Source organism: Equus asinus, chromosome 1 (genome assembly GCF_041296235.1).
Source record: "Equus asinus isolate D_3611 breed Donkey chromosome 1, EquAss-T2T_v2, whole genome shotgun sequence".
Taxonomy (NCBI): domain Eukaryota; kingdom Metazoa; phylum Chordata; class Mammalia; order Perissodactyla; family Equidae; genus Equus; species Equus asinus.
The window spans coordinates 203,116,666-203,129,670 of NC_091790.1; the positions used below are offsets into that span (position 1 = coordinate 203,116,666).

Consider the following 13,005-nt stretch of genomic DNA (forward strand, 5'->3'; position numbering starts at 1 on the left):
ACGACAGGCTGCATATACGACGGTGCTGCCATAAGATCCGCACCACATAGCCTAGATGTGTAGTAGGCATGATGTTTGCACAATGATGAAATTGCCCAACGACACATTTCCCAGAACTTGTCCCGTGTTAAGCGGTGCATGACGGTATTGGCTCTTGCTCTCTGAGACGAGAAAGTAGACCTTGACATTTAGGCTGGAGTCTTCATAAACGCTGACAGCAGATGGCTAGGATGCAGGTCCACACGGAACCTGAGACTCAGATTCACAGAACGGGCCCATTCCAGCAGCCTTGCCAGGTGTGGTTCCACCTGCTGGTCTAACTTGTCTCTTACGCTTGTTTGTCTTCCCTCTCATCTGCTCCTGAGCCCGTCAGGGGCACACCCTATCTAGTGTGTGACTAGACAAATGTAACTTTGAACTTTAACAGTCACCTGTTAACACTTTATTCCTTGGGATGGAGGCATTCATAGTCCCAAGAATCCCAAGTTAAAGTATCCAAATTATTAATAAGCTAATAAGACTGTAGCATGAATTGATGATTGGGTGAAGGCCTGGTGTGCACAGCCCCCAGAGCAGTGAAGTTGACTTGGGGAGCAGGGTGATGATAAGGAGGGGAGGGTCAGAGCCCAGAGGTCTCCTGGGAGAGGCCCAAGGTCAGGACTGCAGGCCAGCGCCTATGGCCAGAAGCTTGGTGTTACAGCCAGAGAAGGAGAACAAAGGAAGGTTGAGGCGGAACTGTCAATGGCACAAGTTTGCCTCCAAGCACTCTTACACGCCCTCGTCACTGCTCAGATCTCCCTGGACCGGTTTACTCTCTTTAGCCAAGCTTCCTAGTGCAGCACACACCGGCCTGCCCGAAGAGAAAAGGGAAGGCCTGGCAGAAAGGCACCCCCACACGTCCTCCCTTCTAGCATCTCACATTGCCGGTTCTCTTTAATGCCATTCGAGTTCTCTGACTTACTCATCATTGGTGCCAGAAGTGAAGAAGGGAAAAAGAAAAAGCGGCCCTTCTCCACTACAGAGAATAATGCTCTGCAAAGAGATTGCTCCCAGCAAGAAAAACTGTTTGCAGAACTCCTCTGGCTGTTTTTCCAACGTGTCTCCAACTTATTTTACCAATGGGCAAATAAATTGGTGGATAGCAGCAATTCTGCTCTCAGCTCTGGCCTGAGGTCTTGACGGCTCCCCCACTCTCTTCAGTTGGTGTTACTGAGGAAATGAACATGGACAGCTCCCCTCCTCCCGTATCTTCTTGCTGCTCGTGTTTTTAAATATGTTTTATCAGAGCATAATACAGAAAAGTGCACAAATCACACAAAAGTTGTGACTCAGTGAACCACATAAAGCGAGTGCATCATGTGAGCAGTTCTCAGATAAGGAACAGGACTTCACCACGCCTGACCCCAGGAGCCCCCTCCGGGCACCATCCACCTCCTAAGATGATCACCGTCAGGATTCTAACATCACAGATGAGTTTTGCCTGCTTTTGTATTTTATATGAATGGAGCCAGACAGTTTGTATCTTTTGCATCAGGCTTCTCTTGCTCATATCGTTTGTGAGGTTCCTCCATATTTGCCTCATGCAGCTGCAGACTGCTTCTTCACATTGCCGCAGAATATTCCATCACGTAAACTTACTGCAGGGTATTTATCATTTCTGCTGCTGACGGGCAGCTGGTAGTTTCCACGATGGGGCGATGATGCACGATGCTGTCTGAACATCCTAGACACGGTTCACCAAGAAGCACGTAGGCTTCCTTTGGGTTGCTGCTTGCTTTAATTTGACGTGTTTATTCAGCACAAAAATCTCACGGGAGAGGAGGGGAGGGGAGGAGTCTAATGTCGGAGCATTTGTGGAACATCTGCAATGTGCTGGGCCTCCACATCTCATCTGATGGAATCTACACACCACCTAGGAGGGATGTATTCATCCCTCTCTCTCTGTCCCGGGATGCCAAGGGGTGTAGAGAGCCAGCAGTTGCTGCTTAGGGAAACACAGGAGGAGTAAGGCTGGGAGGCGGTGGACCAGATTTCCAACCCAAGTCTGACCAACCCCAAATCTGTATTTAGCAGACAGAGCATGTCCCAGAAGTTAGTGCCCAACAGTCCAACCCCGGCAGCTCAGCCACAGGAAACGAAAACCCTGAGCTGAATGAGGTGTCTTTGCAGTATCAGATACTATCTACTGTAAGGTACACCGTGGCTGAATTTACCAGCCAAATGCTGAACACATTTTTGATGACCAGCAGTTCAATGAGAATTTCTCAATCTTCTGATAAAATGTAAATGCAACCAGGCAGTACTTGGAGCTGCCCTGAACAGAGGCCCTGGCTGGTGTCTGAAATACCTGATGCAATGTTCCTTATCAAGCTGCTTTGGAAACCCCTCTGATGTCAGAGTCGGCTGAGGATGTCAGGCTCCTGTTTCATTCCTGCTGATAAGAGGAAAAACCCATTTCCTTTTGAGCCACACCAAGAAAACAAAGGATTGTTTGTTTGTTCCCCTTTCTTAATCTGGTCACGAAACACACACACACACACACAAGAATCAGAGGTTAATCCTGCTGGGAAAGTTGGTGGGAGAGCACTAAGCCCCAAACAGGATTACCCCAGCAGGCTGAACACAGAGCCAGCATCCGTCTGCCAACACCCATCCATCACATAAAGCCGGCCTTGGGGACCATCGGGTGCAGTTCCTGCCGTAGCAGGACTGTCTGTGACAGACGCTCCTCGGGGAGGCACGGTGGAGGGGCTGTATGCCCGGGTACGTAATAAGACATTAGGAATGCCTGTGGGATTGCTTTTTGGCTTGTTTGTGCTGTGCTATCATTGGGTTAGGCAGTGTCTCTCTGTTCAGGAGGGACTGGGAGGAAGTTGTCCATAATTGCTACCCTCAGCTGGTCTGGAAGCCTGACTTAGGAGCCACATGTCCCTGTCAGGCCGGCTCCTGATTTGCTTTCTTATGTAAGGGGACATGGGACCTGGCCATGTCTGGCGAACTGAGCAGCTATGGGCAGCAGCAGTAAGGGAAACCAGGACTTTTCCGAGAGAAGGGGATGTGAGAGTCAGGCGTGGTCAATTATCACTAGGGCCCAGAGAGGAAACAATTCTATTTGTCCAAAAGATCAGGTCCCAGAGCTCCCATCTAAGATTAGGGTGTGTTTCGGTCTCTCCACCTGAGTGCCCGGGCTCCGCCCTACAGGCCAGCAAGAGCCACAGGTCTGCTTCTCTCCTGGCGCGCTGCAAGTTGGCATCATGACCTTAGGGGTCTCAAGGACAGGGCTGGCCTCCAAGTGGCCCTTCTTGGCCAACACCACCTTACAGTGGCCTTTTACTTGACATCCCTACACACCACGACCTCGCCCTTCTAACTCCCGGGATCAGAGTTGTTGGAGGTGGGATTTCGAGCCTGGAGCCTGAGTTTTCTGGGGCTGCTTCTCAGAGTCCAGAGGAAACGACGACAACGTGGAGCCACCTGGTACCCCGTGAGGCAGGTCAGAAATAGGTGGCCTCCTTCCCTGGAGTGGAAGGTTAGACACCAGCTATTTACGCAGCCTCCATGTGACCCGGCGCAGCAGGTCCTCCTCAGAGGGAAAGCCAGCCCACAGGGCTTGGTTTGGGTCAGGGGAGCCGCCGCTAATGGACGGCTTCAAGCTCACCAAGCCTTGCGCAAGGCCGCATCTCTCCATGCCAAGTAAGGTCCACCCCAACGCTGAGCCTTTCTTCGGCCACCCCAGGGGACACGACCAACAGAGCACAACTACAAACGACTGAGGACTACCTGTGCCCTCAGCAGGGGTGACCAGGGACAGGGCGTGACTCAGCCATCTCCCCAGCAGTCACACCTTGGGCCACCTCACCTTTCTGCAACCACAGCTATAACGGCAGGGTTATGATGGCACAGGGCGCCTGACTCCGTAGGAGACCTTGGGGCCTGGTGGCAAACTTGCCCTTGCCACCGAATCCCACCTGGCCTGTGATAGCTGGTTTCCCACCCAAGGTGTATGAGAACTACGGAGAAAGCCAGAGAGGCCCAGGGGACACAGCCTGCAGGAGACCCAGGCAAGCTGCAGGCTTGGTCACAGCCAATTACAGTGACGCTGCCGAGTCATGAAAAGAAGGCTAATTATAGTGAGTGCAGTATTTTGCTGCCCGGGAAGTCAGGGATGCACGGGGTATCCTCTAGGAAGATGCCACTGGAACGGCACAGTTGAAGGATAAGTTTCAGCTCTTTTGCAAACTCATTGATGAGAAAGAACATATTCCCCAGCCCTCTTATAAAGTGATGATTCTGTTTTAGGCATTGTTTGGCTGATTTACAAATAGTAGCTTATTTACTCTCACAGCACCCCTTGGGAGGATGGGATTTGTGGCCCCTTACAGATGAGGAAATTGAGGCACAGGGAGATACGTGACTTGTCCAAGGCCACACAGGTGGTGGGTATCAGAGCTGTGGTCAACCCACGCAGTCTGGCTCCCGAGTCCAGTTCCTGGGCACCGGCCTCTCCTCCCTCTTGGCCCTGGAGCACCAGAGGAGAAACTGAGCTTTACGTGTAGGTGGTAATGACTAGTTACAAGTGAGGCTGTGGAAAACCTGCTTGCGGCCCTGGACCAGCAAGTCAGGCTGCAGCCTCGCCCTGCCTTTAACCAAGTCAGATTCTCAAAGAGTCCACCTCCACTAGTCTCCCCAGGCCACGAAACGGGGGTCCCGTCCATGAGGGACAGTGATATACCGCAAAGGTGAGTCCTGGGAAGACACCAGGCTCTCCAACCCAGGTGATCGAAGGAGGCCAGAGTGCACGCAACGGCCACTGACCTGCTTCAATGAGACGCATCCTCGGAACGCAAACTGGTTCCGTAATGTCATAGCCAAAGTCTTCCTGACTTGCTTCCAAGGAATGATTCAAAAGAAACATGCAAACCTGTTTGACTGTCTCCAGGCCTGAGAGTTAGATGTGGTAGTGACAGCAGCTTAAAAAATGCTCCATACAGGCTGCCTCCAGAATATGTTCTGACAATGGCTTCTACTTCTCAGACCTGACCCTGAGGCCACCTCAGCCTGGGGGGAGCCCGCCGACCTGGCCAGGGAGTGGAAGGAACCAGGCACTGGAATACACACCTCAAAGGTGCCTACCTCAGGGGAAGCTGGCTCCTGTCTGGCCCAGCTGGCATCAGCCTCAGGTCTGGGGAGGAGCTCCGTCCTGATCTGCGGGGGTCCAGCCTCACTGAGCCCTGCCTTCTCTCCCTTTCGGAAGGAAAAACTCAGAGAGGGGCCAAAAGTTGTTCACTCACTCACCCCAGGCCATTTAGCACCCGGTCAGAGGACAACCTCATGCACCTGGGTGACAACTGGGTCATGTCACTAAAACCCCGTCCCCCTCTCTCAGAAGCTTCCCGAACTTGAGGTGCTGTTGTCTGGGCTAGACAGCAGTTTGCTGGCAGGAGAACGGAAGGCACTGGCTTCTCACTCAACAAATGCGCTGTAGACTGTGATGAGGCAGGGCCTTGGTGGCTGCCAGGCCACAGGGCAGCATTGTTGAGGTGTGGCTGCTATGTTTCCCTCATCCTGACCAGCAGCCAGAGCAGCCTCTGCTGCTTTACAGAACCAATAGTGACCTTCTGAGAAACTCATTCACGCCCCCTAGCCTGGGTCAGCTTCCCAAGGGTCTCTGAAGATCAGAGGGATCAGCTTGTGGCCTCGAGGGAAGAAAAATGGAAACACATATGGCAAAAGCTCTCTTCCGGCTGCAATCACCTGCTCGCTGGGCGGCGATGGTGAGCAGGTGATCCAGTTCTCTAACCACCGCAGCCATCTGGTCACCCCCACCCCCCAATCCCGGCCATTCAGCCCCGTGAAAGGAGCCTGTGGGGAGCCAGGTGGGGCCCTTGGAGAGATCCTGCTCCCCTACGGTGGCAAATACAGGACACACAAAGGATCGAGCTGGGCTCAGCTGAGCCTGCAGATCCAGCGCCTCCCAGGGGGCCGCCAGGGACCAACACGAAGCAGGAAGTAAAGGCGGCACTGGTCCAGAAGGCTGACATTGAACACGGTCGATATTTAGCCAGAAAACTCTTACCCAACCCCAAGACGGTGGGGTAAGGACACGTAGGGACAATGTCCAGAGCACTGGCAGCGGCAAGGCACCGTAAACGCACCCTCATATGTGACTCTAGCCACCACTTGTCACAGGGCATGGCGATGCCTTTGTTGTAAGGTGGGGAAACCAAAGTAGGGAGAGATGGAGTTACCTGATACTGCCCAAGGTCACTTGGCTGAGCCGCACTTGAACCCAGGACTGTCTGGCTCCAAGGCTCACATAGTTTTCCCCCTTACTTTCCATGTAGCCAGTTACTGTTAAGTATTGTAAAGGAAAAGTATAATGAATATTATTGTGACTTTTTTTTTTTTTTACCAGGCTCAGAGAGGCCTAATTAATGAACTCAGAGTTGTAGTAACCACTGGCGTCAGGTTTTGCCTCAGCAAAAACTGTTCAATGAGGCATCCCATTGCCTCTCTGTCCTCCTATGCCAACCTGAGGCCTTTTTGCCATGGAGAAAAGTGGAGGAAATAGAAAATGGAGAATATAAATATCTTCTAAGGGGCATAAAAGTTGTTTTAATTCTGTGACCCTCTCCTTTAACAAAGGAGTGAATTCGTAGTGCTGGATTTTAAGGTCCCGAGTCAGCGAGGTGAACAGCCTGGGCCAGGGGTTCATGGTGCCCCTGGTGTTACCTCGAGCAGCAGCTAGCACCATCTCAGCACAGAGTTAGCTTTGGCCGATGCTGCGTCCGTGAGAAAAGCCTGTTCACACTGAATACGTTGTCCTCTTTTCACACCAGTGTCACCCAGGTAATGCTGGCAATGACTAGAAGAATAGTGAAATGTCTGGACAGCACGGCAAATTTGATAGAGAAACTGAGTATAAAAATGCAACTGGCCAAGTACAGGATGGTGACAGCTCAGAACTACATCCACGGAAAGTCCTGAGCGATGCAGATAATTCAAGTTCCAAACAAGCTACAGCGCGCTGGTGGTCGGATGGCCAGTGGAGCCTTGGGCTGTGCCCATTAAACCGAGCACCCAACAGGAGAGCTGGCAACAGCACTTGACCGCTCTGACTGGAGCCCAGCAGGCAAGCTACACTCAATTCTGGGCGCGGGGGACCAGGACACGTGACATGGAGTGCTGGGGACTTGATGACCACTTCACTTTTCAGAAGGGCTTTCAGGAGGAAAAGCATTAACATTGGAGCCCTAAAGAGCAGTCGAGAGTCTAGAAGGATGAACCAAGAGCAGAGAGTAGAGATGATAAAGACGTTTTCACATCAATTTCCCAGTTACAGCAGCCACTGAAGTGGAAGGGACCACTTCTGTGCCTCTCCGCGGAGCCCAGGCTCAGCTGTGCACGTGGAGATACGACAAAGGCAGGCGGACTTTCAGGAGGTGTCTCAGACGCAGACTCTAAACCCACCTCTGGGTCCTAGACTTTCCCACCCCAGCTCTGCCCAGACTGATTCCGTCTCAGCCCCTTCTAGCTGCCTGCGCCTTGCCCTTACACCCCAGGCTCATATCCGCACTCCATCCCCTCCACTGCTAGGCCTGTCCCCACTGTCCCCCTCACACAATAGCCTCCCGTGACCCCCTACGCACAGCTCAGCTACCCTCTATTCCCTGCACACAGAGGCTGCACCCGCCAATGAAAGAAGAGCTGGTTCCCGGCCCCTCTCTCTCTTGAAGCCCTGAAACAGGCAGCCCCATCACAATTAGAAGAAATCTCAAGGTACCAGGGCCCCCGGGCCCCACTGATCCCGCCCTGGCGCCTGTCGACACTCCCTTCCCACCGCCGTCACCCTCACCAGGCCCAGCGGGCCCTGACTGTGACAGCCGGGCGTCCACCTGGGCCTCTGCACCTGCTGCCCTCTCTTCCCCAGCTCTCCTCACCCTCCCCGGCTCTGGCCAGACTCTCCCAGACCCACCACCCTCTCCCACACTCCTGCTTTGTTCTCCTCATTCCACTGGCTGCTGCCCGACTTAATACACAAGTGGATACATAACAACAGTGAATCCACTGGGCCTCCTCCCACCAGCATGAGCTCCACGAGGCCAGGAGCTTTGTTTTCCATACCTCTGTGCCAGCAGAGCCCGACCGGTGCTGGGCGGAGAGCACTGACAGTGAGACGCACAGCAGTGAGGTAAGAGGCGTGGGGGTAACAGTGACAGAAGGAGGAGTAACAGTGACAAGAGTACTAGTGATAGCAACAGGAGTACAAGTGACAGTGACAGGAGTACTAGTGACAGTGACAGGAGTAAAAGTGACAGGAGTACTAGTGATAGCAAGAGGAGTACAAGTGACAGTGACAGGAGTAAAAGTGACAGGAGTACAAGTGACAGTGACAGGAGTGACAGTGACAGGAGTAAAAGTGACAGGAGTACAAGTGACAGTGACAGGAGTGACAGTGACAGGAGTAAAAGTGACAGGAGTACTAGTGACAGTGACAGTACTAGTGACAGGAGCAATAGTAATAGGAATAATTACTGAGCACTATGGTATATTCACTTCAGAAAACATTTTAGTTGATATTCAATGGGTTAACGTATTTAAACACTCTAAGTCTATTCACTTAATCCTCAAAACCGATGAGGTAGATTTTATATATGATGAAACTGAGCACAGCAAGGGCAACCTGCAGACAGTTAACAAATCTTTGTTGAACGAAAGAGTAAGTGAACAAGCTACCCAGCACTAGAAATGTTTGAACGGAAACAGAAGACTACTTATCAGGGTGACTGAGAGATTATAACATCAGATGCAGTTTTCACGAGAGCCCTGGCCGGCCTGTGGGGTCTCTCCCACAATCTAGAAACCCTCAGACCCGAGGATTCTTCCTCGCCACAGCCCAGTGGTGGCCCAGGGAATATGTGACACAGGCTGAGCGCTGGAGGAGCGCCACTGGCTGTGTTTGGTGCAGTCGCCCCAGGAGCCCACCTTCCCTGAGGGGACCCAGAGCTGGTAGCAGCCTTGAGACTTCCTGGTGCTGCCTCCTGGTGTGACGCTCACCCCCACCCAGCAGCTGGGCTGCCTCTCAGGTGACGAGCAGCTGAGAAGATCCAGTGTCAGGGTGTGACTGGCCACCCGGGACTCGGCCTTCTTCCCGCAGCCTGCCTGTCACGTGGTGCAATGTCACCAGGCTGCTCAGCGCATCCCCCACCCTCACGTGTCCTCGCCCTGCCCCGTGTGTCCCCACTGCTCTGCCAGCCCTGCGGTGAATGAACAAGAAGGGGCCTGCGTGCCTGAGCCTGGGCCCCCCATGCCGCTGGCTCTGGGAGTCAAAGGAGGCAGCCACAGAGGGATCTCCCCTCTCTCCCTGGAACTGATCCTATTCTCAGGCCTCACAAGGCTGCAAATGGCTGCCATGGGGATGGCCCTGCAAGGTCCCTCGATCTGGTCCACTGAGAGAGAGAAAGTCCCCAACCCCTATTAATGAAACAAACAAACTGCCCTTGGATCTAACGAGCTGACACCCCCAGAACCAACCCTAGCGCTGGGGGTAGGAGGTGTCCACTGGCCTAACTAAGGGGACAGTTCCCAGGGCTGCCAGCTGCACAAGGGGAGCCTGGGCAAAACTAGGCTCCTATCACCACAAAAGGGGGTGAACGCTGGGTAACAGACACTAGTGTCAACCACACACTGAGGTGCCGGCATGTTTGCTGAGGGAAGACGTGACAATCTCTCCTACCTCGATCTTTTCTTTTATGGAGACGTATGCACAGCTTGATAACTCCAAGGAGAAAAATGCTCTACTCATGCAAATTCATTCCATTTGTATTTGCATTTTCCATCACTCATTTGGGTACAGGATATTTTCAGCAGACTCCCAGCACCCAAAGCAAATTATATTTATGGGGCATCCTTGTGCACTCAGAGAAAGGGGCCATGCCACGGAGCGGAGGGGTGCAAGCTGGTTTGGGTGTCATCATTTTAAGAGCATTTTTTTTTTTTAAAGATTGGCACCTGAGCTAACATCTGTTGCTAATCTTCTTTTCTTCTTCTTCTCCCCAAAGGCCCCCTAGTATATAGTTGTATGTTCTAGTTGTGAGCGCCTCTGGTTGTGTGGGTGTTGTCTTGATTCCCTCTGCAAACACTCTTCAGCCTGGTGGATGGATCTTCCTTTAGAGCTGAAGCAGTTTCCAATTTCTCCTTTCTTGGGCTCGATAATCAAGTCGAGGCAGGATAACAGAACGTGTAGAACATGGAGAAGGAAGACACAAGGGCAAAAATCCCAGAAGGTAAGGGGATCAGTGAAGACAGAATTCTGAGCCTGACATCTTAGAAATCAGACATGCTAGTTTGCAAACCTAAATGCCCTAAACTGTCTTCTGGGAGCGGGGGAACTGCAGACTTTGTCATCTTTTGCTCTGATCGCCCCACACGCAGCAGGCAGACTCTGTTCTTTAATTCTGGTCTTATAGGACACACCCCTGACTGCAAGCCCGGCTATGAATCTGCAGCTTTTTCAAGTACACAGTGCCAGGTCTCTTGCATGTGTGTAACGCAGTACTGTGATCTTACTTTTTAGTATGGAAAATTTTAAACACATATAAAAGTAGAACAGAATCATAAACCTCCATTTTGCCATCACCCAGCTTCAGCGACCATCAACTCATGAAGACAGTGTGTAAGTGTTGTCATACTAATGTCTGTGTCACTTAAAAGTCTTGTTAAAAATGCAAATTCATGGACCCCATCTCAGACCAAGTATATTACAATTTGGGGGGTAAAGTCCAAGAATCTGCACTTTTCCCAAAATTCCCCCAAAGGATTATCATGGACAGTGAAGTGTGGGATCGACTGCTAGGGGAGAGCCCTGGGAGTGGGTCCCCACTCTGCCATTTACCAGCTGGGCAACTTGAACACATTTCTTGTACTTTCTCAGCCCATGTCTCCATCCGGATACAGATATTACAAGGCTACTGAGGGACAGACAAGACAGCATAAGAGAAGTGCCCAACACACAGCAAATGCTCATGAAACACCCAATGCTCTCATTGACCTGCTTCACTTAGGTTTGGTTTCCAAGGCCTAAGGAAAATGTACCCCAAGATGGACATGTTATAAGGGCTTCCAGAGGGAGCCCTGCCATTTTGTGGTGTTAGGTAGAGCTGTGTGCATTTCCGCTTAGGGCCAGTGACCAGTAGAAAAACAAACAACATACAAGCCAGGGAGTTCACATCTTGCTATTAGCCCTCAGGGGTCAGATACGGCTCTAAATGTGAGGTTCCCTCATCCCTTTTTAAGAACACGCAGAGACCAGAGGAGGATGAGTGTGGAAGCTCTCACTGGCAGACATGAAGGGAGCTTGCCAAGGGAATGGATAGAGACTTTCCTCTGGTGCGTGTCACCCTGGGCAGTCATTAAAGGGGCAGGGCTGGGCAGAGCAAGCCCACCTGTCCAGATGGGAACTGAATCCCCTAGTCCTGGTCTCACCAGCTCAGGGCGCGAACGCCAGAGCCCAGCAGTCACAAACCTTGTTCCTCAGCACGGAGCTCAACCCAGCCTTGCACAGAATTGCTGCATAATAACCGCTTACAAAGGCAGATGGGGGACATGTTTCCCCATCACGTCGATGTGGAAACTGGGGCTTAGACATAATCAAGCTTATAATGGGCCTCCGCAGAAATTCATTTCGCAAAGCAGAGGGATTAATGAAATTCTACCAGTTAGTGGTCTGAATTTCTCTAAGGAAAAGTTTCTAAAACCCAGAGCAGAAAACATGTAGGCCTGAGGCAAGCAGCTGACTAAGAGATCGGAACATCTCCGGGGCAGATGAGGATACACTGACCTGGGGGATGGGGCAGTTGGCCACCTTTAGCTTCTAGAACCGTTTAGGGAAATGGGTGTTGACAGTAAGCAAGAGCAGCAGCGACTTGGCCCACAAGAATGTGGGGAAACAGCAGAAGGAAGGAGGCTGCAGGTCACTAGGAGACCTGGACTGACCACAGAGGTCCTGAGCAGACCCCACACCTGCTGCAGAGAAGCAGGTGCACAGCAGGACCCCTGTTTCCAGACACCGGGCCTGTCTGAAGGTGCTCGGGCTACCAACAAAATACCACGGACGGAGGCGCTTAAACTACAGAAATTTATCTTCCCACAGTTCTCGAGGGTGGAAGTCCAAGATCAAGTTCCCAGTGTGGTCAAGTTCTGGTGAGCTCTCTCCTCCTGGCTTACAGATGGCTGCCTTCTCCCTCTGTCTTCATATGGTGGAGAAAGAAATCTCGTCTCCTCCTCTTTTTATAAGGCCACCAATCCTACTGGATTAGGTCCCCACCCTTATGACCTCATTTAACCTTAATTACCTCCTAAAAGCTCTATCTCCAAACACAGTCCCATGGAGGGTTGGGGCTTTAACGTAAGAATTTGGGGCGAGTGGAGGGACACAGTTCGGTCCACAGCAGCAGCAGAGGTCCCTTGGTGTGCCCATAGCCTGGCAGTGGGTGGCAGCCTCTGTGTCCAGCGCTGTGTGGGAGTCCACTGTCCCTGCTCTGGAAGTGACTTTGGGCACTTCTCGGGAATACCCAGCCTGGTTCTTTGCACCCTGGGGATTCTGTGAGCTACTTGATACATTTTTTTTCTTTCTATTCAAACCAGCTAAAACTAATTTCTGGGCCTGTGGCTAAGACTCTAACTGATGCCAGGCCGTGGATGCCTCCCCTTTCCACGGAGTCCAAAGCTGACTCCTCTGAATTTCCTGATGGATTCTCTAGGTCTCGCTGGCCACATCTGAAAGCAGGCCTGGCCCGCCTCGCCGTGCTATTTGAGAGCTCGCATCCTCTCTCTTTTCAGCAGCAGCCTTTTGGGTCGGAAAGGGCTGCCCGTCTCAGTCTTCCGGAGCTCCGAGCCTGCCGTGTGACTGCGTGGTTTCTCATCCACAGCGGATTTCTACTCTCTCTGTGCTCACTTATCGATCCCTTGACCAATATTCATTAAGGCCCTATTAAGCGAGCTCAG

General features: G+C 52.0%; 1 protein-coding gene across 12 annotated transcripts in view; it reads right to left on the reverse strand.

The window, feature by feature from the left end:
* PRKAG2 (protein kinase AMP-activated non-catalytic subunit gamma 2) overlaps positions 1–13,005 on the reverse strand; it is a 279,884-nt gene that overhangs the window by 132,064 nt on the left and 134,815 nt on the right. The gene's annotated exons all lie outside the window — the stretch shown is intronic.